The following is a 27,377-nucleotide window of genomic DNA, read 5'->3' on the forward strand; positions in this document are numbered from 1 at the left end:
ATGGAGCTACTGTCGCGTGCCAAATGGGCTCAACCCTCTCCACAGCACATCAAGGAGCGAGTGGAGAAAGAAAGGAAGGCACACATGCACAGGTCTCAGGAGCAAGAAGCCAGGCGGAAGGAGAGCAAGCTGGTGAGGAAGACACCACCCAGGAATGTCGTGCATGCTTCTCCAAACAAAAGAGCTGCATCCTCTACTTTTGAGGGGGAGGACCATGACACACGCAGGGTGAAGAAGAGAAGGCCAAATCCTACTCATGCAACACCTGCTGTAGAGGAGAGGCAAGCTCGTCGTTCCCGATCAGACCAAAACGTCGAAACCCCCGCTTCTCCAGCACCGATGTCTAGGTGGCAGCCTCCTCATGTGACCTGTTGGCGGATACACCGCGACCGACGTCAGCACAGCGAGAACTCACCTAACAAGATTTTTCAGCTAAGGACGAAGCTCGACCCGCAGGCGCGTGGAAGCAAGCATATGGTGTCAACCTACACTCGACCGACTCTCGACTACTTCCTATAGAGGTCTCTACCCAATGTCTAAGCTACAGCCTTCAAGAGTGCATAAGAGGAGATTTCCTACAACTCTTTCAAGAGCTGAATACCCATCAAACGTTCTCGAAATGCCACAGAACTTGAAGAAAACCCTGTTAACACCAATAGGTCGCTCTCCCTTAGGTCCATGAACCAAAATCTCAACCCTAAACACTTGGTGCAAAATCACGTAGGATGTCTGGTCAAAATTTGCAGGTCGTCATTTCCAGGAACTAAAGTGCATAATGTGTAGCTCTACTCAATGCGAACGCGTGGATATGTTGAAATGCGAAAACGGATAATGTATGCTCACCGAATCACCAAATGTAGCTCGTGGGTCAAGTTCGCAAAACCAAACCGTACACCCGCAATGTAGGTATTGGCGCGTACCTCTTGTCGGGGGCAACACGGTACACTTCTCCACACTCGATTCCAACCACCGGTGCGTGCGTAGCATCAAGATGAAACTCTCACTCTCTCTCTCGTACACAGTACGCTCACTCACACAGACATAACTTTTTTTTAAAATGACAAAGGTGTTTTCATTAAGGTCAAAAGTGGTATAAATACCTTACAATCTCAAACCCTAATGTTCCAATTTAACCATCTACTCAATCTAAATGTCAAAATGGGATACAATCTGGAAGCTTCTGCAAGCCCCACTATTTACAAAGGTGAAATGTCGGTTTTTCTCAATTAAAGAATAATTTAAAAAAATAGTATTCCGCCGAGAAATCATTCTCCGTAGGGTGTGTCCAGCTGCTAACACTCCCCCCCCCTCCTAGTTCATGTCATCCCCGACATGGCAGTAGAGCTGCTTCTTTAGTGGAGGCTTTCTCTCATCTTTAGAAGGGACTCATATCGCGCATGCTGGGCGAGTAACGTCGGGCCGAATATATATGTGTTGATGGTGAAGAAGCCAGTGTAGAAGGCTTCTTCAAAGGCCTGGAGGTGATAAGAAGGCAAAAACATAATTCTCTGATGTAGTGCATGTATCACCTCATGAGAAGGCTGAGCGGACAGATCGTAGGCACATTTGTATGTATCTTGGAAGAAAAAGATATTGCTATCGCCTGTCTAGGTTTGAAGGTTTCGAAGATTGCCATAAGGGTTTTACATATTTTTCTCAGCATGATGCAAGATAGGTCAAGCGAGCCAATGAACAATTTGATGGCACCCGTTAGGGTTTTCACCATGTATTTCTCACTCATTCTCTCGCCTGCCTTCAAGCCTGGCAGCTTCGGGTAATTGAGCCAAGTGAGTTGGCTTCTCTGCAACATCTCTTGGGCTTTCCATGTCCTCATCCTTGGTAGAGGGCAAAAACTGAGGTTGTCTCTGATTCTTTTGGGCACCTCTACCAGATGAATTAGATATTGTGGATATTTTGTGAGCCATGCCTTTCTCCACCTGGGTTGAGAATCCACTATCAGCTTAACTCCTTTAGGTTTGGAGATATCTGCTTTGTATAATGGCACTATTGGCTCTTCTTTTATCCATTTGTTGATAGTAGCAGCTTCATACTTTAGAAGTGGATATGGGAGAGAAGGCTGTAGCCATTCACGACGAATGGTATTGGCATCTATCTTCTGAATGGTCATTGATTTAAACACTCTCTACTCCCACTCCAATGCTTCTTTGGCTGTGTCTCTTACTGCCGCTTCTATGGCCTTCTGCAGCTTTTCTTCTTCTTCTTGTGTCAGATCCTGGGGTTCTTGTGAGGGTCCCACCAGGACGTCCTCTTGCATGGTGGTGTCCACAATCCACTGGATCTGACACATTTTCTATGTCGATTCCTTCCATTGCTGCTGGCCCAGTGCTAAACTGTTTCTCTTCAATTTGTTGTTGGCCTTTCACCTCATCTATCTGTTGTTGAAATGCCTTCTTTTCCTCTTCCACTTGATCTCCCATGTTTACCAGGAGGTCGTTTAGATCTGCATTGATTTTTTCCGCCTCCTCAAGCTTCCTCTTGATGGCTTCGTTTTCTGTTTGTTGCCATCTCTAAAATTCCTCGTCCATCTTTCTTTTCACTGCTTCTAGCTCAATTTTCATGGCCTGGTTCTCTTCTTCCAAGCGGTTTTGCATTACAAGAGATCCCTCGGCCAGCATCAGTCTTTGCCTTTTCTCTAATGTCGACTCCTTTTGGGGTTCCTTCATTTGTTCTTCATAAAAATCAGTCTCTGAAGTTGTGCCAGTCGAGCTAGTAGCTCAGACTCTGGCCGGAGATGCTCTTAGCCTTTGGATGGTCTGATCTTTTACTTTAATTTGATCTTTCTGCTCTATTACCTCATCCTGGCTTGCCTCATGTTCTATCTTGGCCTTTTCCTTGGCATTCCTCAGGGTTTCAACCTCTTTGGACTCTTCAACAAGTTGTAGTGTCAGATTGTCCCTCTCTCTTTCTGCATCTGTCAATGACTTGCTGATTTTTTTGTATTCCTCTTCTGCTCTTTGAAGCTTGTGTTCAGCTACCTGTTTCTCTCGTTCCATTTCCTGGCATCTTTGTAATGCCGCGTCCAGACTGGCTTGCAGCTTTGTTTGTTTCTCTATATTCTCTTGGCCCTGTTTCTGCAGTAAGTCCACTTCAGCCTTGATATAAACTTCATTTGTTTTGAGAGTATCAATCTCACTCTCAATGGCCATTGATCTTGCTCTGATCCCGGTTAGCTTTTGCATTACCACATCCCAATCATTGGCATGTGGCTGTAGGTCCACTGTATCAGTGGCCATCTCCTTCAATTCAACTATCCGAAGGCTCTGCAGAGATTCCTTGGGTTTTGTGCTTGCCAACTCAAAAGCTACCGTAGCTTCCTCTTCTCGAGAGTACCCCGCAGCTAGTAGATCAAGAAATATTCTAAAATATCTTTCCTCTCGATCTAGCTGCTCATCTTTTGGTTCAGCTTCTTCTTTCTTCTCTTCCTCTTTGGTCTTCTCTTGCTTGGAATCTTCTTGTTCATCATGTCTGTCCAGCTCCTCTTTTTGTTGGGTTTGTGGAGGGCTAAGAGGAGGTGGTGATGGGGGTGGTCTGGATTTCTGGCTTGACGGTGGAGTTGGTGGCTTCTTCTTGAACTCTCGGTCCGCCTTGGTTTTTCTCTCTCTTTCTTGGCCCTCCTGCTCTTCTAGCAGCTGCCGTCTCACTTCGTCCACTTCTTCTTCTGTAAAAGGGACAGTCGGGATATTTTCCGCCGTGGCATCTAAGATCTCACTGTTTTTGATATAGTCTTCGAACCTATCCCGGTGAACCCTTCGAGATGATCCCAACATGGCTTCAAGAGATGGCTTCCACAACTTGCTTAGATCTCCTTTGAGTGCTCTCTCTGCTCTGAAGCTTTCCATTAGTCTTTCTAGCCGCGTCGCTTTTTGTCACTTGGTTTCTTTGTTCGGCACTTGTAGACTTTCTTTCTTTCCTTTCTTCGACTCTGGCGGCTCTTCTAGCACGGTCTCTAACCGGCGCTTCATCCTTGTGGCTACCCTGGGTGTCTTGGGTGGTTCTTCTTCCTTGTCTTCCTTTAGCTTTAGCCAATCATTTTGTGAGGGAGGTTCATGCCAGTTTCCCTTGGCATGCAATGCTCCATAGACAACTTTTGTTATCAGCTCACCAGGTACAATATAGGTGGGATTTCTGTTCCCCATCTTCACCAAGTTGTCATGGATGTAAGTAGCATAATTTATCTCTTTTGGCTTGCCCTTCTGCATTGCCCAGGTGAAGGTGGTAGCAAAGGCTCCACGTGGCATCCTGTACTTCTGTGGCCGCTTTGTACACATGTGGAAGTATTGGTTGTAGAGTTGGCTCATGATAGTCACCTTTGGGTTTGCAATGTCCTCAAATGTGTAGTTATTCTTCTTTTCCGAGTAGACCTTGACTTCATCTCGCCTCTTTATCACACTATCTCCTTTGTTCGAGATGTCAAGTGCGGCTGCCACCACCCTCTCTGTGATGACAATCATGGTATCTGGCTTGCCTTGCAGATCGGTGACTCGGGCCACTCCATCTTCTTTGATTGTGGTTACAAATCCCCCATCTTGCTCCTGACAAATTCATTGAGCTCCCGAGGTATCATGGGTAGCTCTACTGCATTTCCTTCAAGATCTTTGAATACTCCTTGGTAGATTCTCAAATCATTGGACTCTAGCAGATAGTCTTGAATCCATGTGCCGGTGGGCTTTAGGGTTCCTTCTGCTATCACAAATGGCTCCACTTCTTCTAAGTAGTCTTTTATTGTCATCCTCTTCTTCTTTGCAGGTGATTTTGCGACTGCCATGGATCCTGTTGCACTCAGTAGTTCGAAGTTAGCTTTTTTTCCATTTTAGTTGATAAACTGAGTTCTAACTACCCAAATGACTTGAAAATTGAAAATAAAACTTAAAAGGAACTAGGGTAACTCTGCATTTGCCCACAGTAGCTTCTAGCTAAAAAATTATCATTTAGACATCACACGTAGGATGTCTAACTTGTCTGTTTTTTGTGAAACTTGGTAGGCTGGTGTCCCTTGACCTGTGCAACATGGCTATGTAATTGGAATTGGGTTTGGGCATCAAAAAGTGAATTTTTGGGCAGATTTAGGATTTAGGCTCACAAATTGGGTAGGATGTCCTCAGCAAGTGGCAAATGATGTTCAAATGGGTTGAAAGTTGATATACAGGCTTCTTAGACCATGTTAATGGTTTTCATGAAGTCAGATCCTACACAGTAGGTCAAAATCACACTGGAGACATCCTACGCGTAGGATGTCTATTTTATCAAAATGGCTTGAAGTTGGTGCCGGGGATAGCCCTTAGCATGTGGAACATGGCCCTGGTTTTAGATTTTGATTTGGATAAGCATTGGTGTTGTTAAGACCATGTGTAGTGTTTTTAGGCTCAAAAAGTGCATCTTGGAGGTGTTGGGGGGCAAAGGTGATGGGAATGGCTTGAAATTTGATACATGAGATTATGAAGGTGTTATAAAGAGATCTGGAACTGAAAAATACCAGCTGGAGGTCAGATAGGTCATTTAGACATCCTACACGTAGGATGTCTATTTCATCAATTTTCACATGTGACCCCACAGTTAGCTTGGCAATGTGCTCATGAGTATATTGTGCAAGTTTCATGTGATTTGGACTAGTTTTGGTAGGTCTATGACCCATTATTGCCTCTATGCTCCGACTTTGCGGTTTTTGATGCATATGAGATCAACTTTTGTCCAAATGTGATGAAACTTGGTGGCTAGCATGTACAGGCTATTCAGAAACTGTGTGTGATATGAGATGTTGAGTTTGGTTCCCATATGTGGCCTTGAGACATCCTACACGTAGGATGTCTCTTGATGAAATTTATGTGAGAAGTGCTACTGGTGCCTGTCCTGAGCCCCCTTGAGTCCCTTTTAAGCCCTATTTCAACAAAAAAGTCAAATAGATAGAAAGAAACTCCTTGTTTGGCTTTCAGAGTCTGTGAGCCGTTTTTTGACTCTTGAAGTGCTTTTCGGTGATGAAATTTCTTGATGTTAGTCTCCATAGCTTCACGGTTCCTTGGGGATCCTTGCCATATAGTTTTTGTTGACTTTGGCTTCATCGGGGCTCTGTTTGGCAATTTGTCGCTTTGGAAGCGCCCGTGGTTGCGTTCACATGTCTTCGATGACTTGTGGTGGTCTAGCACCATAGGACTTGATTGTTGATGGTCTAGGAAAGCCGCTCGTGAAGTTTGGTGGCAAACGGACATGCGCCTTTCTACCGATTTACCATTTGGTGGCCTCTTGCAGGGCTCTAGAAATTAGGGTTTTTCCCAATGGTTTTCCGCCGCCTTTGGGCATCCAAGAGTGGTCTCCTATGATAGGGTAAACCGCCGATGAAGCCTCATTGCTTTTGGGTTAGCCGTTAGGTGGCCACTTCTACCTGTAGGTCTCTACTGCTCTCTTCCCGCGTGAACCTTACGCTAGTTTTTGCGACAAAACATCAAACATACGCGAAAAGCTTAAGGTGGTGAGCCTACCTCTCATGTCTGGAGCCTGTCGGGTGGTCGTGCGCGTCGTAGAAGCCGCTGGAAGTCCGGCTCTCTCTAGGTGGCAAGAGCTCTCTCTCAAAAGGCAATAGTAGAAATGAGCTTTAAATGAAGTGAAAAAATCTTATAATGGGGGTCCCCGAACCACTTTCCATGAAATTTGACATGTGCTCTCAACTTCTTGCGAGATGCGGTTTAGGCTCGAAAAATTCTTGATTTGGACTCCATTTGCCCAGTTTCCGAGAAATTTGACGTTTCGGTCAAAATCTGGCCAAAACACGCTTTCCGCTCCATTCACATAATTGCACCCCCATTGTACCATAGGTTGTCCTATAGTCACTGATTATCCCCATATTTTTTGTTTTTCATTACGATCGTATTTCACTTGCAAATTAAAAAGAAAATAGCAAATTAAACCCAAAAAATCCCCAAAAATCATAATAACTCAAAAACATCACCGCAAAACACTATATACACTCACATGCAATTTTTATGGCCGGATTTCTCTGTTTTACCAATATTTTGCCCAAAAATTGGCTATTTTTACATATATACACACACCTATGGGCTGATTTGGCGTTTGGCCCCATATACTTGTAGATTCATGCTGTATAAGGGCATATGTACTTAGGTTAGTCTAGAAAATTTCGCAATCAAACGACAACCCTCTAAAATAGTCGAAAAACATGCCCTTTTTTGCTCTTTTTACCATTGGGTCCGAATTTGAGAATGCCTCCCCCCTCCTATCCGGAGTCCTCTCGGACGACAAGGTATCACCGTGGTGTATGTGTCGTGCATGGGTTAAAAATTGTGCTAATGCGCGGTCGTGTAATGTGGCCCTATATGATGCATACTCGGTCAATGCATGGAAAAATCAATGCTGTGCAAGAGGAGGGTATAAGCAAGATGCTTATTGGCATTCGCCATCGAGGTTTCCTGTTTGTTGTTGATTTGGTTGGCTGATTTTCTTTGCAAGTAAAAGTTGTAACTCCATAGTTCGTTGTTTAATCGTCTTTCTTGCAAAAGTCGCTTGGTTTGCCACGACTGTCGACATGGCATGGGTGTCTCCTTGGAGAGAATTGTCGTGGCAGAATTGGCCATAGTCTTTGTCTCTTTTGCTTTCCATTTGTATCTTTGTTTTGGAGGTTTCTGTAGGTTTATTGCTACCTCCACGGTTGGCATTGTTGTGCTGCTGATTGGCACCCACATTGATTGGTTTGTCGGTTTCATATATAATGTGTTTCTGCATGCCGATGTTGCTTGTACTGAAGGGAGTTCCTGTTGCTTTGGTTTCGGGATCCAAATGCGAGTCGCATTTAAGTTGTTATGGAGCATTCTCTTTGGGATCCATATCTTTTTTATTCCCTTGGTTTTTGGTTGAAATCTTTTCTCCTTTTGACTCCTGCTAGTGTATTGTGGCTTGTCTTCCATGTCGCCTCTATCCTTCCACACCCATACTTGTTTTTCTCGTGTTGCTAACCTGGATCTTTTCACTGCGGTCGGTGTTGTTTTATGTTTGGAGTGAACATGGTTGGCAGTTCCTTGTTTGTTCGCCATGGGTATCATGTTGTTCTTTAGTGGCACCCATCCTGTTGGTTCTTTATCCGGTGATTGTGTTGCTGTCATCTGGTTCTTCCGGGGTTACTGAGCAAAGGCTACCACCTTTTGTTCTTGTGCATGCTGAATTTTTGACTGCATCCGAAGTCCAATCTATCTGCACATTATACTCTTTTTGCCAAGGTTGTCTTAACAACATGGGGTGTTGTGTGCTTTCATCCTCAACCACATAAAACTTGTGTGGGTAAATATATTGATGTACTTGTACATGCAATATAATCCAGCCCAATGTTTTTAGCGAATGTGATGTACTACTTTCCAACACTTGTGGAGTAGGATGTAGTTGACCTTTGGGCTTGAGATGTTTGTATAATCTGTAAGAGATTAGATTTACTTGACCTCCAGAATCAAGCAATGCCGTCGATTCAACTTGATTGCTACCCACTTTGACTGCAATAATTGGCTCCACTGTGTCTTCATTAAAATTCGTTAGTCGAATAGCATTTATTCGCCACGGTGATTCACATTGTTGTTGTCGTCGTAGAAGCCGTCTTTTTGCAATGCGTTCTTTTGCTTTTGCTTGGGCCTCTTCTCGTATCCTCTGTTTCTCTTTCATCTGTTGTTTTTCTTGATGAACTTGTTGAAGCATATCGTGTGTTAGTGGCAGATGATACTTTTTTAATCGACACCCACTAATCCCATTTGGCATTTCTTCTCTTGCTAATGTAGTAAGTTTGACAGCTCCACTTTGTGATAAGTCACTAATCACAAAGGGTCCCATCACTTGCTTTTTAAGTTTCTTGGCATGTTGCTTCAAGGTATAAACAAGTACATAATCACCTGTTTTGAACTCTTTTGTGCGCACATGCTTGTCAAAAAACTTTTTTTGTCTTCTCTCTTTAACATAGATCGAAGCTACAACACTCAATCGAAGTTCATCTAGCTTTTCAAGATCATCTATTCTTGAAGAGAGCTCATGCCCTGTCCATTCTAAGCGTTTCGCTACTCGTAGAGTTGGAATTAAAAACTCTATGGGTAATATAGCGTTTAGACCGAACACCATGTTGTATGGTGTTGTTCCTATTGATGTTTTGTAAGCTACCTTGTATGCCCATAGTGTGAAGGAGTACGAGCGGAAGTGCGACGCGAGAGAGAGAGTGCGAGAAGAAGAGCACAATGATATGGTGAACTCGCTCTACTGTAATGTGTAGAGCATAGTGAGTTCTTATTAGGTTTTTACAAAAGAATATGTGTACATACCTAGTGGCCCGCCCACTTACCTGGGTGGCCACATTGGGCTTTATACCCCAACAATCTCCCACTTAAAGTCCAATGTGGTACTTTAAGTGTGAGAGAAGCTACTATACAAGCTAATATACAAGAGATGTAGAGAAGTGATGTACTACCCTACACCTAACTGCTTGCGAAAATGCGCAAAGCTCTCTGAGGGAAGTCCTTTTGTAAGTAGATCAACAGGATTTTCTGTGGTGTGAACTTTGACAAGCTGAAGTTGCTTATCCTCGAGCATTTCCTTGATGAAATGATACTTCACATCCACATGCTTTGTCTTTGAGTGATAAACTGGATTGCGAGCCAATTGTATAGCACTTTGACTATCACAATATAAGACAGGCATCTCTTCTTTGATTCCCAAATCTATTACTAGTCGATTAAGCCAAATTGATTCTTTGCATGCCTCTGATGCTACAACATATTCGACCGCTGTAGTAGACTGAGTAACACAATCTTGTAATCTAGAACGCCATGATACTGCTCCACCAGCCAATGTAAAGACATACCCTGACGTAGACCTTCGGTTGTCTAAGTCACCTGCATAATCTGAGTCTGTAAAACCCTTTACACTTAGCTCCCGACTCCCATAGCATATACGCATACTCCTTGTAGCTTTCAAGTATCTCAATATTCCTTTCACTGCCTCCGAATGTTTCTTGCCTGGGTTTGACATGTATCGACTTACTACTCCCACTGCAAATGCAATGTCTGGGCGAGTAGCAATCATTGCATACATCAAACTACCCACTGCAGACGCATATGGAATCTTATCCATTTCAACCCGTTCTTCCTCAGACACAGGAAAATCTTGTTTGCTAAGTTTCACATATGGTGGAAATGGAACACTCAATGCCTTTCCCTTCTCCATATTGAAACGTTGCAAAACCTTGTCAATATACTCTGTTTGAGATAACCAAATCAACTTCTTTGATCTATCTCTCTCAATGCGCATACCAAGTATATGACTTGCCTCACCCATGTCTTTCATGCCAAACGATTTTGCCATCTTTGACTTCAAAGCTGAAATTTCTTCCAAGTGCTTGCCAGCAATCAACATGTCATCCACATACAAAATAAGGATCAGCCAACTGCCATCCTTAGCCTTCTTTGTATATAGACAGTGATCAAACTCACTACGTTTGTAGCCTTGAGAAAGCATAAACTTGTGGAACTTATGGTACCATGCCCTCGGTGATTGTTTTAAGCCATAAAGACTCTTTAACAACTGGCATACCAAATCTTCCTTGCCTTTTTCAACAAACCCTTCTGGCTGCTACATGTAAATTTCCACCTCTAAATCACCATGCAAGAACGCTGTCTTGACATCCATTTGGTGCAACACCAAATCTAATATGGCAACCAATGCAAGAAAGCATCTCAATGTAGTCATCTTGACCACCAGAGAGAAGACTTCATCAAAGTCAATGCCTTGTTCTTGCTTGAAGCCCTTGGAAACAAGCCTTGCTTTGTACTTTGGCTGACTATCATGAGCAGTGATCTTATACCTGTAAACCCATTTACAAGGTAGAGCCTTTTTGCCCTGTGGTAATTTAACTAGCTTCCATGTCTGGTTTTTATGCAGAGCTGTCATCTCTGACTGCATGGCCAATTGCCAATTCCCGGAGTCCTTCATTTGCACCGCTTCCTTGTAACATGAAGGCTCATTGCAATCAGTCAACATGACATAGTTCATAGATGGAAAAAACCTATCAGGAGGTCGTGTGATACGTCCAGATCTACGCACAATAGGTGGCTCACGCTCAGCCACAACCTTTGGTTCCATTCTATCCTGTCCTTGCTCCTCTTGAGCCCTGACATTTTGTCTTGCACATGCAGGTCCATCTTCTTGGAAGACAACTCTTCTAATCTCCTCAACCCTCTCTGGTTTAGAATGATATTTGGCTTCATTAAAGTGAACAGCATTGCTGCAGATAACCTTTCTGGATTCGAGATCCCAAAGTCTGTAACCCATCTCACCAGAATTACCATAGCCTAAAAAGATACACTTTCTACTCTTTGGCTCAAGTTTGTTCCTAAATTCCTATGGAACATGAGTATATGCCTCACAACCAAAGACTCTGAGATGCTTGTATGAGGGCATTTTGCCTGACCATACCATCTCTGCCACTGAATCCTTCTGTAAAACCTTGCTAGGAGATCTATTTATAAGATGAACAGTTGTTGATACAGCTTCAGCCCAAAACCCATTTGGCAGTTGTGCATTAGACAACATATTTCTGACCTTCTCTTGTATGGTCCTATTCATCCTCTCAGCAACACCATTTTGAGGAGGATTGTAAGGAGCAGTAAGTTCACGTTTTATACCTTTTGACTCACAAAAGTCCTGAAAGGCTTTCGAAACATACTCTCCACCATTGTCAGTGCGTAAGCATTTAAGCTTCTTGCCACTCTGATTCTCCACAAGTGTCACAAACGTTTTGAAAACACTAAACGCTTCATCCTTGTGCTTGAGAAAGTAAACCCATACTTTCCTCAAGTAATCATCTATAAATGTCATAAAGTAAGAAGCTCCCCCTAGAGATAGGTTAGGCATAGGTCCACACAAATCACTATGAACAAGTGCCAACTCTGTATCTCTTCTACTGCTTCTATGCTTATGTGGCTGCTGTGTTTGCTTACCATACATACAATGTTAACAGAATTCAAAATCATTAAATGACAAGCCAAGAAAATAACCAGAATGAGACAAGATTTCCATTCCCTTCTTGGACATATGTCATAACCGGCTATGCCACAAAGAAACATTCGGCTGCTCGGTTACATTGATTACATTTTTAGAGACATTTGATACATAAATCATGTAAAGTCTACCAGACTTTACTCCATGTGCTACTGTCATAGAACCCTTGGATATCTTCCACATGTTCTGTCCAAAAGTGGTGACGTAGCCAGCATCATCAAGTAAACCTGTGCTGATCAAGCTCTTTGTAATTGCGGGAACATGCCTCACATTCTTCAGCGTGAAAGAAGAGCCATTCTGAAACTTCAATTGAACATCTCCAACACCTAAGAGCTCACATGTCTGCCCATTGCCTAGCCGAACATGATCTTTGGTGGTCACATAAGAGGTAAACCACTCCTTGTTTGGAGACACATGAAGTGATGCCCCTGAGTCTATAATCCATTCACTCAGTGCATTTCCATCAGATGCTGTAAGAAGAGATGAGTCCATTGTATTCTTCAAGAAGTAGATGTCTCCTGACACTAGACTGTCATCCTCTGCAACAGTTTTTGTCACATTTATTTCTTGAATCTTCACTGAGGACTTGTTCTTCTCACCATGGTCTTCTACTTTCTCTTTGCCTTTTTCTGCTTTCCATTCTCTGCAGTCTCTTTTCATGTGACCCTTCTTGCCACAATGGTAGCATTCTATGTCACTCTTGCCTTTAGCACTGCGGGACTTGCTACGAGACTGATGCCTCTTTCCACCTTTGTACTTTTTCTTTGGTCCTTCCCCTGACAACTAAGGCTGTTCCTTTGCCTTTGTCCATTGTCTTTCTGTTGGTTTCTTCAGTAAGCAGACTGCCTTCTACACCTGCTATGGTCAAACCATCTGGAGGTGCAGAATTACTCAAAGCTGTGTGAAAAGTGTCCCAACTTTCCGGCAATGTGATCAACAGGAACATAGCTCTAACAGGTTCAACAAACTTGACACCTTGAGCTGACAATTAACTGTAGATGGTGTTGAATTCATTTAGATGATTGGACATAGGTGTCCCTTCTTTCATCTTCAAGTCAACAAGCTTCTTAAGCCAGTATACCTGTGAAGTTGCACTCTGCTTCTCATAAAGATCACTCAGCTTTAACCATGCTTGATAAGCGACATCTCGTCTTCTACATTGAAGTAAACGCTTTCTGCCAAAGTCAGCATAATGGTAGAAAGTGCCAATTCATCCATTTTGCTCCATTCATCTTCGTCTATATCTTTTGTTTTATCCCCTTGAGCTTTATAGGTTTTATCTGCTTCTTTTGTACCAACACGTGCCAAATCTGCTTCTTCCACAATGGGAAATTGGTTCCATCCAGCTTCTTGATATTGTAAAGAGCAGTGTCCTGTGATCCAGCCATAGCTACGCTTCACAGTAGTTTACTTTCCTGGGAAAAATTCGGAAGAGTTTCCCCTGTAAACTGACCTCTGAACCAATATCAACCTGTCAAATGAACCAAGAAAGCTTCAGATTCTGCAGAAATTTCGGCAGAGTCTCCTTTGTAAAATGGCTCTGGTGTACTCAAAAATAGACCAAAAACAGCTCAAAAAACCATTGTCTCTCTAACACAGTAAGCCTGTCTTGCACCTGTACTGTCTCTCACTGTCCTGTCACTGTCCTATAAGCATAGACTACGACAATGCCTCAACGGCAGTAAAACAAAGATGCAATCCCAACTGTCTAACTCATAGTCAATACATCCTAGCTGCCTATCTAAGGGTGCTCGAGGGATCGCTCCAAGACGTGGATCTCAACATTCGCGAATCCCCCAGCTCAATAAAACCTCACTCGACCCTCAACAAAGGCTGCAGTAAATCTGACAGTACATAGACTTCCCACAAAGTCATACATCCACAAATTTCCCACTGTATGTTGTAACTGCTGCGACGGTTGTTTGCTGCGTGACTCACAGCTAGCAAACCCTCAACAGGCATACATCATCTCCGACAATACATCCCATGTGGAAGTACCTGCAATGTCAGGATGAAATCTGGAATATCAAGCAGCAAACACAAGCTACCTGATGAACTAGTGGATGTCGCCTACAGTCTGTGTGTAGGTGCGCCCGTGTCATATGTGACACACCTCCAAGAACTGTGTGCCGTCCTTTGTTGTGTAGACAGCCACAAATCAGCACTCTGGAAGTGTAGATATCCTCAGCACCTGCAGTCGTAAGCCGAAACCCCAAATTTGCAGAGTCGGATATGCACCCGCCGAGACCACGTAATCGAAAATGGCCTGCGCAGAACTTTGTCGAAGCCGAACGGTAGTCGAGAGGGCCGTGTCTTCGCCTGTCGAATCTCACTCCAATCTGAGCAGGTGACTCTAGCTACCTGCAAATGTTACCCCGAGCCTCGATCTGAGCTCTGATACCAGTTGAAGGAGTACGAGCGGAAGTGCGACGCGAGAGAGAGTACGAGAAGAATAGCACGATGATATGGTGAACTCGCTCTACTGTAATGTGTAGAGCATAGTGAGTTCTTATTAGGTTTTTACAAAAGAATATGTGTACATACCTGGCGACCCGCCCACTTACCTGGGTGACCACATTGGGCTTTATACCCCAACATAGTGTTGAGTGTAGCTGTTGATCCTAGTCTGTCCTTGAATCTGATACAATTTTAGTCAGAACAGTTCACAGTGTTTTATTTGTGGCCTCAGCTTGTTATTTGCCTGTGGATGATATGGAGCAGATTTTCTATGTATGACCATGAATTTCTCTAGTAGATATTCAATGACTTCATTAAGAAAATGTGTTCCTCGATCACTGACAATTTCTATTGGTAGTCCGTATCGTACAAAGACATTCTCATACAAAAATTGTGCAGTGGTTCTTGCATCTGCTTTTTGTGTTTCCTTGGCTTCCGTCCATTTTGTGAGATAGTTCGTAGCCACAATGATATATTGGGTATGGATGTGATATGCAAGCGGTGAAATAGGCCTCACAAAATCAATGCCCCATTTTGCAAATGCCCTTGCTTCCATCATTGGCCGTAGCGGCATCTCATCCCTCTTTATCGGCACCTTGGTGCGCTGACATGCATCACAACGCTTTATAAACTCCTCAGCATCCATATGCAATGTAGGCCACCATATTCCTACGGTTAAGACAATTTTTGCCGTCTTATCGCCTAAAAAATGGCCTCCACTTATGCCTCCATGTGCGTGTTCTAGAATCAGCAGGTATTCACTTTCACTTGCACAGATTCTAAGTTGATTGTCCTTTCCTCGCTTATAGAGTTGATTCCCAATTCAATTAAAGTCACGAGCCTCCAGCTCTATAGCACTTTTCCGTGCTTTTGTTGTGTTTTCAGGAAATGTCCTTGTGGTTAAGAAATCAATGATATATTGACTCCATGCAAGTGCAATGTTTACCTGAAACAATGTCACGTGATCCACAGGTCATTTGGCACTACATATAGTACAATTGTTAACATAAGCATGTGTGTCAACATACATAGTTGGCCAATAAACCACTAATTGTTTTAGTCGTTGGTGTGTTTTCATTGCTGAACAATGAAATTCACAATCCTGGACGTGCTTCTTCAAGATAACACTCGAATTCCTCAGGATTTATACATAATCGTAGAATTTGGTCCAGATGATACAATCATCCTGCAATCAACTGAAAGTTTTTTGTTTGTCGAATTGTTTGTTGTTTGGATCTGTCTTCCTTGTTATCAAATCTACCTCCAAAGGAAAGAAAGCTAACAATTTCCTGAGACCATTTGGGTATCATTTCAATATTGAAAAGATAAGCATCATGTATGTCATTGTCTACTCCTTCAGGAGCTTCCCCGTTTTGCAGTCTTGAAAGATGATCCGCCCGTAGATGAGTTTTACCCTTTTTGACCACCACTGTGAAATCAAACTCTAGCAGTATAATAAACCAGCGTACAATTCTCCCAGTATTGCATGGTTTATTTACTAGATATAAAAGAGCTTGATGATCTGTGAAGAACACAAATTTGTTTGCGAGAAAATAATGCCGAAATTTCTTTACAGCATAAATCATTCCTAACCCCTCTCTTTCAGTGGTTGTGTAGTTCTTTTTTGCACTATTTAAATGTCGGCTTGCATAACAAACTGGGAAATCCATTGTTCCATCTCCAGGTTGAGCCAGAATACTCCCAATTGCATATGCAGATGCGTCAATGTGAACATGGAATATCTTTTCCCAATCTGGTGCTTTAAGTACAGGTATTGATACAAGGTTTTCCTTAAGATTTTGGAATGAAGTTTCACACTTTTCAGTCTAGTCGAAACTGACTAATAAGCGATACAGAGATTGTGCAATGACTGCATACATATATATGAATCTTCGATAATATCCACAATGTCCTATGAAGGATTGTATTTGTTTGGCATTAGTAGGCCTGGGCAAGTCTACTATGACTCTGATTTTGTCTAGGTCATTGGTTATGCCATTTCTTGAGACAATATGTCCTAAGATGCGGCCTTGCCTAACCATAAAAATGCACTTTTCCAGGTTAAGACAGATTCGATATGTTCTACACTTTTCAAATACCTTTTGTAAATGGTCAATATGTTCTTCTCGTAGAAGAGAGTGTACACAGGAGATCATCCATATATATTTCTAAGAATATTCTCAGGTATTCTTTGAATGCATGAGTCAATAACCTTTGGAAGGTAGCTGGGGCATTGGTTAAGCCAAAAAGGCATAACTCTATATGCATATATTCCCCATTCTGTGGCAAACTCTATTTTGTGTTGATCCTCTATTGCAATTGCCAGTTGGTTATACCTTGAAAACCCATCTAGAAAGGAATAAGCCCGTTTCTCAGCCACCCTCTCAAGTACATGTTCTGTGATAGGAAAGGGATAATTATCCCTTATGGTGGCTGCATTTACTTTTTTGAGGTTCACACACAAACGCAGCTTTCCATTCTTTTTGGGGACTACCACAATGGGTGACACCCAATCTGTATATTCGATTTCATAGATGAATTCAACATCCATCAGCTTGTCAATATCTTCTTTGATTCGTTTAGCAAATGTGTCATTATATGTGTAAGGACGTTGTTTGCTAGGTTTGGCATCTGATTTCAACGGTATTCTATGTTGGCATATCGATGGATCAACTCCTTTGAGGTCTTTGTAGGACCATGCAAACACATCTTTATACTTCTTGAGAAGTTGTGTTAGCAGTTCTTCTTCTTCAGGCTCTAAATCAGTTGCGATATAGGTCAGCTGAGGCTTTTCACCTGGCGCAGCGAGGTCTGTCCGTTTTGCATTTTCCGACCCATCGTAATATTCCTGGTTTATTCTTTCCCTGACTGGTGGTGTCATTATGATTTTTCTGTCCTGGATGGTGAATTTTCGATAGTGGGATGGTACATTTATGTTCCTTTTTCTGACTCCTCCTTACCATAACTTTCGCCCTCAGTAGTCCATACCTCTCGTAACGATCGTTTTAGTTCTTGGTATTTCTTTTTACTCTCCAGTTTGGTCCACTCTAGGTCTTTTGTTTTTTCCTGTTTTGATTGTTGAGTTTTTGTTGATTTTGTTTCTGTTTTAGCCTTCCGTACTTGTTTTATTTCCTCTTGCGTTCCTTCCCTTCAAAATTTTGAGAATCTGCCTGATATTTGGTATTTTACACAATCCTCTGCTTTGACAAGCATTAGATAGTGAGTTTTATCTTTTATCCTGGGCATTAGGTTCTCTCTCATTTTGTTTTCTGCTCATTTTTTTCTATAGTGTTCCTGGCGTCTAGGGTGCTGATTGGCAAAATCATAAAACTTGATATTCGTTGTTGTCTCCCCACGCTTGCTTGAGCTGCCTGAACACTCGTTATCTGCATCGTTATTTACCTCCAGATGTTCAAAGGAGTTATAAAACTCTTCTTGTTCTGGTGGTTCTACATTCTCATCGTTTGCTGGTATAAGGCTTACCATGTAATAGGGTAGCACATCATAGCCATCCTTATCGTAAAATTTTGTCGTTGGGCTATTTGTAATGGTACAGACATCCAATGTTGCTAGAATGTGTTCCCATTCTAGAGGTTCTAAGGCATCTTTGGGAAAAGGTTCTGGAATATAATCCTTGTCCTCGATAGCTCTTTCTAAGACGCATTCCTCTCTTTTTAAGCTCCCACAATGTGAAGCTCCGCACATCTATAGCTCTTTTTTTTCCCCTAACCATACTGGGAGTTCGGACCCTGCCAATGTAGCTGAATCAAACTCTTCCACTGGTGTCTGGTTCACATCTTTGTAACTATGGTATTTTAGGTGTATTTTGGTTGTAGTCTCGCCATGTCTGAGGTATATGTGGTCGTAACCCCACTCCTGGACCATCTTGAATTTTCTCATGAATGGTCTTCCCAAGATGATCTCGTAATTGTTCTTTTCGTCGAAATCGACTATTGCAAATGTATGCTCATACTCGATTCCGCACAAGGTGACAATTACTTTTTCTAAAAGTCCTAGAGGCTTTTCCATGAACCCATCTGTCAGTTGCAATTTCATTCTAGTAGCTCTCAAAGCAGGTTTTTCCCATTTTTTCCAGATTTCCTTGGTGGCAATAGCGACTCCGGCTCCACTATCAAGAATAGCTTTGGAAACTACTCCTTGGAATTCTACTGGTAGTGTGGTATTTCCATCTTCTCCCTCATAATATTCTCCAACCTTGTTTAAAGGTACTAGCCTAGTGTTTAGTTGAGGCTTGTCCAATTCTCTGATCCCTTCTTGAAGCTTCGAGGTGGGGTCTTTTACTCCAAATTTTTCTAAGAATTTGCCTACTATGGTCCACATGTTTGGTTGTAACCTCAGGAGTTCGGCTAATGTGATTGTGCATGCCACAGGGGTGGACAATAACTCAATCAACCCTTGTGAATCCATCACTTTGCTAGAAGAAAGTCTTTGAGATGGGATTGCTCTCACCTTAGACTTGGCTTCATACTCCCCTAGGTAAGAGGGTAGAGTTTTTAGCGAGTCTGGTTGGCTATGTCCCGAACTAATTGATCCCTGGTCTCCCCCTTGTGAGTGCATATCAAAGTTCATTTGTGATCTTGCCTCAAATTCTTCAATAGGAGGTAAGATCTCATTTTTCTCTTTTCTCGTGCTATTCATTTGGTAGCTCACCCGGTTAGCTTCGTTGGCATCACAGATTTGCTTCCACGGGTCATCTAGACCGTTACAAACCTTACCCATTTCTACCAATGTTTTAGGTTGAAACCCATCACTTGTCTCATCTGTTGTATTTGGCACTATGATAGGTTCTCTCCGAGACTCAGAGGCAGTCGTGAGTCTCTCCTTCGTGTCTACTTGTTTCTCTAAAGTTGGTTTGATGGGGGTTGGAGGTTTACCAAGCGGGTTTTCTATCAAGGATTGAGTTGTTTCAATCATCTTTCGACACATTTCCAACCTCTGTTTTTCTATTTCAACATATGGATAAGTCACCCATCTTTGATCTTGGGTTTGGTTGTTTTTGAGTCTGGCTTCGTAAGATTTTAAAAGTGCGTCTACTGCTCATTTACCTTTTTTGCCAACATTGATCCTCCTGATCCTGCACTTTTGGGTTCTGCTATTTCCTTGGGTACTATGGTTTCCGCAGTGTGTGAGCTTAGACTAGCTAGATCCTCTAACCGCTCTAATCTATCCTTCGTGTGTTTTAACTCCTCGGATAGAGCCGTTTGCTCTCTTGGTTTTCATATGCATCTTTCTAGCTTTCCAAGTGCTTCTCTGATTTTTCATTTCTGAACTTGGGGCATCGGTTTTTGGCTCTTCAATTATGGGTTCATTCGTCATTCTTTGAGCTTGGACTCATGTCACTGCCTGAATAGGTATTATTGTTTCGTTTTTTGACCCTCCACTGGAAGGCATTGCTTCCACCATGTTCAAGGTAGTTTTTGCTCCTTTGCTGGGGTTCTTAGGGAAATCAGGAATCAATTGAGTAATTCCACACTCGATGCAATATGCGTTGACTGTAATGATTTCATCATGAGGACATTCTCTTAGCCAATGGTCTCCACCACACTTGTAGCAGGGTCCCTTAGGCTGTTGAGGTGCTCCTTGAGCTCCTCTTTGTTGGTATGCATGTCTCTGCCCACTCATGCCTCCGTTGGCTATGAACAACAATGTTCGTTCATCCAAGCTATATCTTCCTTCTCCTGCTGCCTGTGCAGTTGTTGGTGGTCCTGCACTTCCCATCATGCTCCATGGTTCTAGCGTTGGGGGTTCTTCCGGTGATAATAGATAGGATTTGCAACATATCCATTGGGATCTTCGTAATATGCATGTATAGGCACCAAAGCCTTCTCTTCTGGTTTAGTTACTATTGGTGTGTATCCTATGCCGACTGGTCGTAATCCTGGTAGGGGTGGTTGTTGCCCCAACACTGGTTGTGGTCTTTCTACACCTACAGGTCCTGGTAGGTTGCCTGCTTGATACCTAGGCATCGGTGGAAGTTGAGGAGATGCTACCTGAGCCTAGGGAGCATAAGGTTTTTCTCTCACATATCCCTTGTTATAATAACATTCCTTCGTCACATGGTTTGTCCATTTTTGTTCAATAGCACACCACTTTGGCTGTTTAGCATGAGGTTTGGCATACAGGTTAATCTTTTTAGCACTTCCTCTACAAGCTGCTCTTGGCTTACAACTACTTCCTTTCGGTGCTGTCTTAGCGAACTTGCTTCCACTTTGTTGTGAGGATGAATCGTCATCAAGATCCTTGAATTCACCCTCCTTGTAGAGCACGCAATTGTCTACCAGGTAAAGAGCTTCCTTAGTTAACTCATTTAACGTCGTGCTCCTCTTTATATGTAAGTTCTTTTGGAGATCTGCATTCCTTAGTCCTTGAATAAATATAAGCATAAGTCTGGACTGAGTTGGCAGTTCTTCCACAAGGCAGAACTTAACATATCTTTTTACTCATAGGGCTGCCTTTCGCACACATTTCCCTTCTTTCTGTTTGATTTTATGGATTTGTGAGACTGTATTATGAGCTATCCCCCTTTGTGAGAATTCCTCAATAAACTCGTCAAACACCTCCTCCATAGACTCAAAGTCTCTACGCTCCACAGAGTCAAACCAAGTAGCAGCATCCTCCTCTAGGGTCATTCCAAACCCTGCAAATTGGGTAGGGAAGTCTAACACCTCTTCAGCTGTAATTACATGCACAAAGGCTGCTACATGATCTCTAGGATCTCTGTTTCCCGTGTATTTCTTGTTTACCCATTTTTGCACCTGGGAAGGTCTAATTCTACAATGGTCTACAAATCTCATCATTGGTTCTCCTCGTCCTACTCGATATACCTCCTCTGGCCTTCTGTAGTGGGTGGGTTCCTCTCCCAGTGGTGCTCCTAAGCCATAATTTCTGACGGTTTTTGCAAGAGATGGTTCATCTCTTCTAACTCGTTCTATGGGTTGTCTACCAGGCTTTGTTGACCCTTGAGTTTTTGGCTTACTCTCGCCTTGATACCGTGAATAGAGTGGCGGTTCTTGTAAATCCCTTATCCGTCGTGAGGCTGGATAACCATCTCGGTTTTGGTCTTGTTCTAATGTTGCACTTTGTTGAAGCCATGCCTGCAATGATGGTTGAGTTGTTGTTTGGTTTTGGTAGTTGAACGTCTGTTGTAGGTTAGAATGTGAGGTCGCGTCATACTCTTTTGAAAATGGATTTGTCTGTAAAGAACCTTGTCTTTGCTTAATTATTTTGGGTAGGGTTCTTTGCATCGAAATAAGAAACTCCTCCCTCTCTCTCATGCTTGTAAATTCCCACATTCTCATTATAGGTTGAGACCCTGGTTGTTTTCTTATCATACATAAAAAGCGCTGCAGGTCGATCAATGTTTGGAGGTGGTTCTTGAGTCTCCGAAACCATTTTTCCTTTGCCACATTATCTCCATATCTATTATAATTCTCAGGGTTACTAACTATCAGATAGTGGTTCTCCTTTTCGTCTTGGAATCTATCTCCATCATCATAGACTCGAATTATCTCCAGTCTCTGAGCAGGTCTTTCTTCAATACAAATACACTTTCATCCTCGATAGGCAGAATAAACTAGGGCTCCCCTCGATTTTCTTCCTTCTAAGAAAATTATAGTGAACTTGGAATCGTTCAAAGGATTTTGGGAGGTGCTTCCTCCTAGCATTGGTCCTTCATCGGAAAAACCTCCTTGCTGTTGACTACCCATCATGAAGAAGGACTTATCGGATGAAGTGTCAGTATCACTACCCTCCTCAATGATCGGTGCTAGCGGATCTAGCCTTGCCTAAGTTACAATCTCCTCGGTGGACACTAAGCTACCCTGATCACCTGCCACCTTTTGATCTCTAAGAATGTGTCTTCCTGATCTTAAATTCATCAAACTTAGCAATGCAATTTAATACAAATCCAACCACTCACCTGGCAAAGGATCAGTTTCCGCACAACTTCTTGCTTTGCCGCTGAATATAACTGTACACAAGCGTTTAATTTTGGCAATCGAATCAAAGCATTTAACTGCTAGAGGTGGTCTTAGTAATGATTGGTATAATTGGAGGGTTAACCTCAACCACTACTGTATTTTATACACTTCGGATGTTCTTGATTAGGTCTGATAATCTGGAACTGTAATTCCCTCGGATGTTGGTCAATTTACAGGAAAAGTCTTAATTCCGTCTTTGCTCTGTCAAAAGGTCAAACAAGGTCCAAATTCACTTCTGAAAGAAGTTCTGAAACTCTCAAGTCAACTGGAACATCAATCAGTCTTCTCACTCAGCTTTTCTCTTCACTAAGCACTTGTAGACATCCTAGTGTAGGATGTCTATCTGCTCTATTTTGCATGGATTTTGCACTATAGATTCCCCTTGATGTGCTGAGTCCACAACTATTTTTACTTTTTGATTTGGACACCTATAAGCTGGTTAATTGATCAGAAATCTGTTCCAGTAGCCTGATGTTGGTCTCCAATTTGGACCAAAATTGACTAGGAGGCTTGCCTCAGGCTATACAACACCCTGCTATGCCTACAGTCATTTTTTGGCTTCAATTTCATGCATTAGAAATTCTACGCGTAGCATGTCTAACTTCTCAAAATGGCTTCAAATGCAATGCACAGACTCCTCTTAAGGTGCTGATCACTTTGGTATGCTCAAATCTGGGTTTGGAGTGCTAAATCACACAAAACACATCCTACGCGTAGGATATCTATATGGTATGTTTGACCCCAAACTTGAGCCACAGCTTCCCCTTGATGTCAGCAACCCAATGCTATGCTTAGATTTTAGTTTGGATTTCAAAAGACCCCAATTTTAGCTATCCTAGCCCTTTTCAGTCAAAAATGCTAAAGTCTGTTTAAAACCCAATTTTCTCACCCAATTGAGATGAAAACTTCCTCAGGCACTCAATAAATCATGCAGCCATCCTATGGTTTTGTTCTTAAAATAATGCTTTGGCACAATTTGGGTAGTATGTTTGGCAATTTCTATCTATCTGGCCTTATACTGTCAAGATATGCTCAAACTTTCACTTTCCAGGTGAAAATAGGGTAAAACCTACCTTCTAAACACACTGGTCAACTCAGAATTTCAAAATTTCCACCAGATCACCCTGTAGTAGACATCCTACGCGTAGGATGTCTCCTGGCTTAAAATTTAATTTTTTTCCTGACAGAAGTACTTTTGATGCTTCGCAGCACTCTCAGAAACACTCACAAAAACTTTTGAACTTCACTTCAACTTCTAAACACTCTTTTCCGTCTTTTACAACCTTGTGATGAGTTTAACAAAAAATATAACATGCATGAAGTGCTCCAGATCATAAATCATGATGTCCTACTTACCCTACTCCTACTCATCATATGAGATGGTGATATTGGTGTCTTAGTTGCTTCCTGACCTCTCCGGACTCTTAAGCTCTCCTTTCACCGCTTCTACCACTCCAACTCCTACTCTCTACACCACAACTCAATTGATGCCTAAAACTATCTAAATCTACCTAAGTCTACCTAAGTCAAAGGATCTAGGCCAGACACTCGCTCCCTAGACTCCTCTTAAGACCTAGAGAGTACTCCACCCTCTGATTCTATCTAAATGTAAAACAAGACTCTGGCAAGCCAGAGAATCCCTATCCTAAAGGACTAGTCTCGGTCACCTACCTAGGGTTTTCGTCCCCGGCAGCGGCGCCAATGTTGGCGGATACGTCGCGACGGACGTCAGCACAACGAGAACTCACCTAAAAAGATTTGTTAGCTAAGGACGAATCTCGACCCGCAGGCGCGTGGAAGCAAGCATAGGGTGTCAACCTACACTCGACCGACTCTCGACTACTTCCTACAGAGGTCTCTACCCAATGTCTAAGCTACAGCCTTTAGGAGTGCATAAGAGGAGATTTCCTACAATGCTTTCAAGAGCCGAATACCCATCAAACGTTCTCGAAACGCCACAGAACTTGAAGGAAACCCTATTAACACCAATAGGTCGCTCTCCCTAAGGTCCATGAACCAAAATCCCAACCCCAAACATTTGGTGCAAAATCACATAGGATGTCTGGTCGAAATTTGCAGGTCATCGTTTCCGGAAACTAAAGTGCCTAATGTGTAGCTCTACTCAATGCGAACGCGTGGATATGCTGAAATGCGAAAACGGGTAGCGTATGCTCATCGAATCACCAGATGTAGCTCGTGGGTCGAGTTCGCAAAACCAGACCGTACACCCGCAATGTAGGTATTGGCGCGTAGCTCACGTCGGGGGCAACACGCTGCACTTCTCCGCACTCGATTCCGACCACCGGTGCGTGCGTAGCGTCAAGATGAAACTCTCACTCTCTCTCGTACACAGTACGCTCACTCACACAGACATAACTTTTTTTTTAAATGACAAAGGTGTTTTCATTAAGGTCAAAAGTGGTATAAATACCTTACAATCTCAAACCCTAATATTCCAATTTAACCATCTACTCAATCTAAATGTCAAAAATGGGATACAATCTGGAAGCTTCTACAAGCCCCACTATTTACAAAGATGAAATATCGGTTTTTCTCAATTAAAGAATAATTACAAAAAATAATATTCCACCGAGCAATCATTCTCCGTAGGGTGTGTCCAGCTGCTAACATCAACTTTGAGAGGAAGAGCCAATTTGGCATGACAAAAGTAGAGGCCCATGAGGTGTACAAACTTAATTTTGCTGGACAGGATCCTAGTCTCCTCAATGAGGAGGATTTTTTAGATGAAGATTGGATGCAAGTGTTTAGTGAGGTGCCAAAGAGAGGCAGCAAAGTCAAATGCAGGTTTGTTAAGAAGGAATTCTGGTTCGGTGTTCACTTCGGTGTACCAGGAGCCTCCTAGGAACTATGGTATGGAGGTAACAAAGGCATTTGCCAGGGGTTTCCTCTATGAACATTTGAGAGGGGCTTTGAATTGGGCATCTTTTGCTGAGAGCATTGTAGACAATATGGAATCTAGGAAGCTGCAGGTGAAGAAACAGAGATGGGCAGCATTCCACTCCGCAAGTGCACCGCAAAGCTCACGGCGCATGACCATGGTTACGAATGTAGATGATGGGGATGCCAGCAAGGGTTCTAGCTTGCACAATGCGGCCAAATTTTCAAGGCTTGGAAATTTGTCTCTTCGTTAACTTGATGATGTTGGAATGGTTGTGGCACTCAGCTAAGCAAAGGCATTAACGTAGTACCATGAAGCGTGTAAAAGACGAGATGCCATGCAGGCAAATGTGCATCGAAATAAGGGGGCAATGTCAATCATTAACAGTGTGACAACGCAGCTTGCTAAAGCCAAACATCGATTGGGGGAGTTTCAATCATCTGCGCAATGGACAATGCTGATGTGGAAAGGGAGAAGGCACGGGTCTTCAAGCTCGAAATGACGATAGAGACCTTGCAAGCTGAGGTGGAGGATGATGACTGCAGTGCAGAGTTACTTGAGATTACTAGGGAAATTGAGATGAATGAAGAAATTCTCCCCATATTGAATGCTCGTGTCGATTTTGTAAATGCCATGCAACGCAGGAAAATCCCGATTCATTTGCAGGTTCCACCCCCCAAAGTGCCACCACCTAATGCTGAGATATTGCAGGTGCCTGATAGCTGCAGTGCATGTGGCCTGCTCATGTACGACGAAGAGGCGTTGGGGATATTCATACTCCCCTGCAGACATGCTTACCACATATATTGTTTTGCCAACTTTCCTGACAAAGAGGGAAAATGCTTGGCTGCAAGTTGTGGTTGTCTCATCCCAGATAATATCAAGGAATTAATGTTTGTAGACAGTGGGGGCGACACATCTCCTAGATGCTTAAAGTTTGTTAAGCAGGTCATTTTGCTCATTTACATAAGGTATCTGTGAATGTGGCTGAGAATGTGCATTGTTATTACCATCTTCCTAGGTAACATATGGGTAGGCACCTAACATAGAGGTAGTTGTGTTTGTGGTAGAATTAGTCTACTACCAGTACAACTTCAGGCCTGTGCATACTTGTAGGTCTCATATGAGCATGATCTCAAAGGTGGCTACCTATAATTGCATCTCCACAAGTACGAGCTTCCAAAGTGGTTCTTACTGGGGCAGACATCTAATAGTGTGACACGAAGGGTAGCCACCTTGTTATACAGTAGCTATGGTGCCTATTTCTTAATGGCTGGCAGTTTCCCTCCAAGAGAACTGTGGTACCTCTTGTACGTGTGGTAGCAATGTGGTTGGCTAGATGGTACCATGTATAGGTATTCTAGACTAGATATTAGCTAGGTTGGTCTTAGCTGGCAAGGTGGCAGTTGGCTGGGTGGTAGATGGCTAGCTGCTGACTAGCTACCACTAGCTACCCAGAGCTAGCTAGTCACTAGCTATTGCTGAGCGGTGGCTACCTAGTCAGCACTACCTAGTCACAGGTAGCCACCCTTCAGCACTACCTAGTCACAAATGCTGACTTGCTAGTTGGTTGGGTAGTATGTGGCTAGGTGGCTAGTGACTATGTGGTAGCTTCTACAAAGGTGGTAGAGCCTATGGTAGGTGGTGGTCCACCCCACCCAAGTCAGACCTGCCTAGTCACAAGTGCTGACTTGGTTGCTGGATGGATAGTAGGTGGCTAGGTGGCTAGTGGTTTATGTGTTAACTACTCCCAAAGGTGGTAGCTATGGTAGGGGGTGACTACCACTTTATTGCCATGATCATGTGTCTTACATTCAATCTTTAGGCACCAATGTTGTACTGGCTAAATTGTAGCTACTATGGTTTGAGCCACCCAGCACAGTGTTGTTACCCACTAGTATTGTGGTAGCTACCAGTCTGGGTATAGCTACCTTTTTCATGCAATGGTATCTAGCATGGTGGGACAT

The 27,377-nt window shown here is 42.9% G+C and overlaps 1 pseudogene; it reads left to right on the forward strand.

Moving 5' to 3' along the window:
* On the forward strand, positions 1 to 25,912 carry LOC147427965 (uncharacterized; annotated as a pseudogene).
* The last annotated feature ends 1,465 nt before the right edge of the window (positions 25,913 to 27,377 follow it).

The sequence above is a fragment of the Adiantum capillus-veneris genome, chromosome 23, assembly GCF_014529385.1.
Source record: "Adiantum capillus-veneris isolate H3 chromosome 23, ASM1452938v2, whole genome shotgun sequence".
In the NCBI taxonomy this organism is placed as follows: domain Eukaryota; kingdom Viridiplantae; phylum Streptophyta; class Polypodiopsida; order Polypodiales; family Pteridaceae; genus Adiantum; species Adiantum capillus-veneris.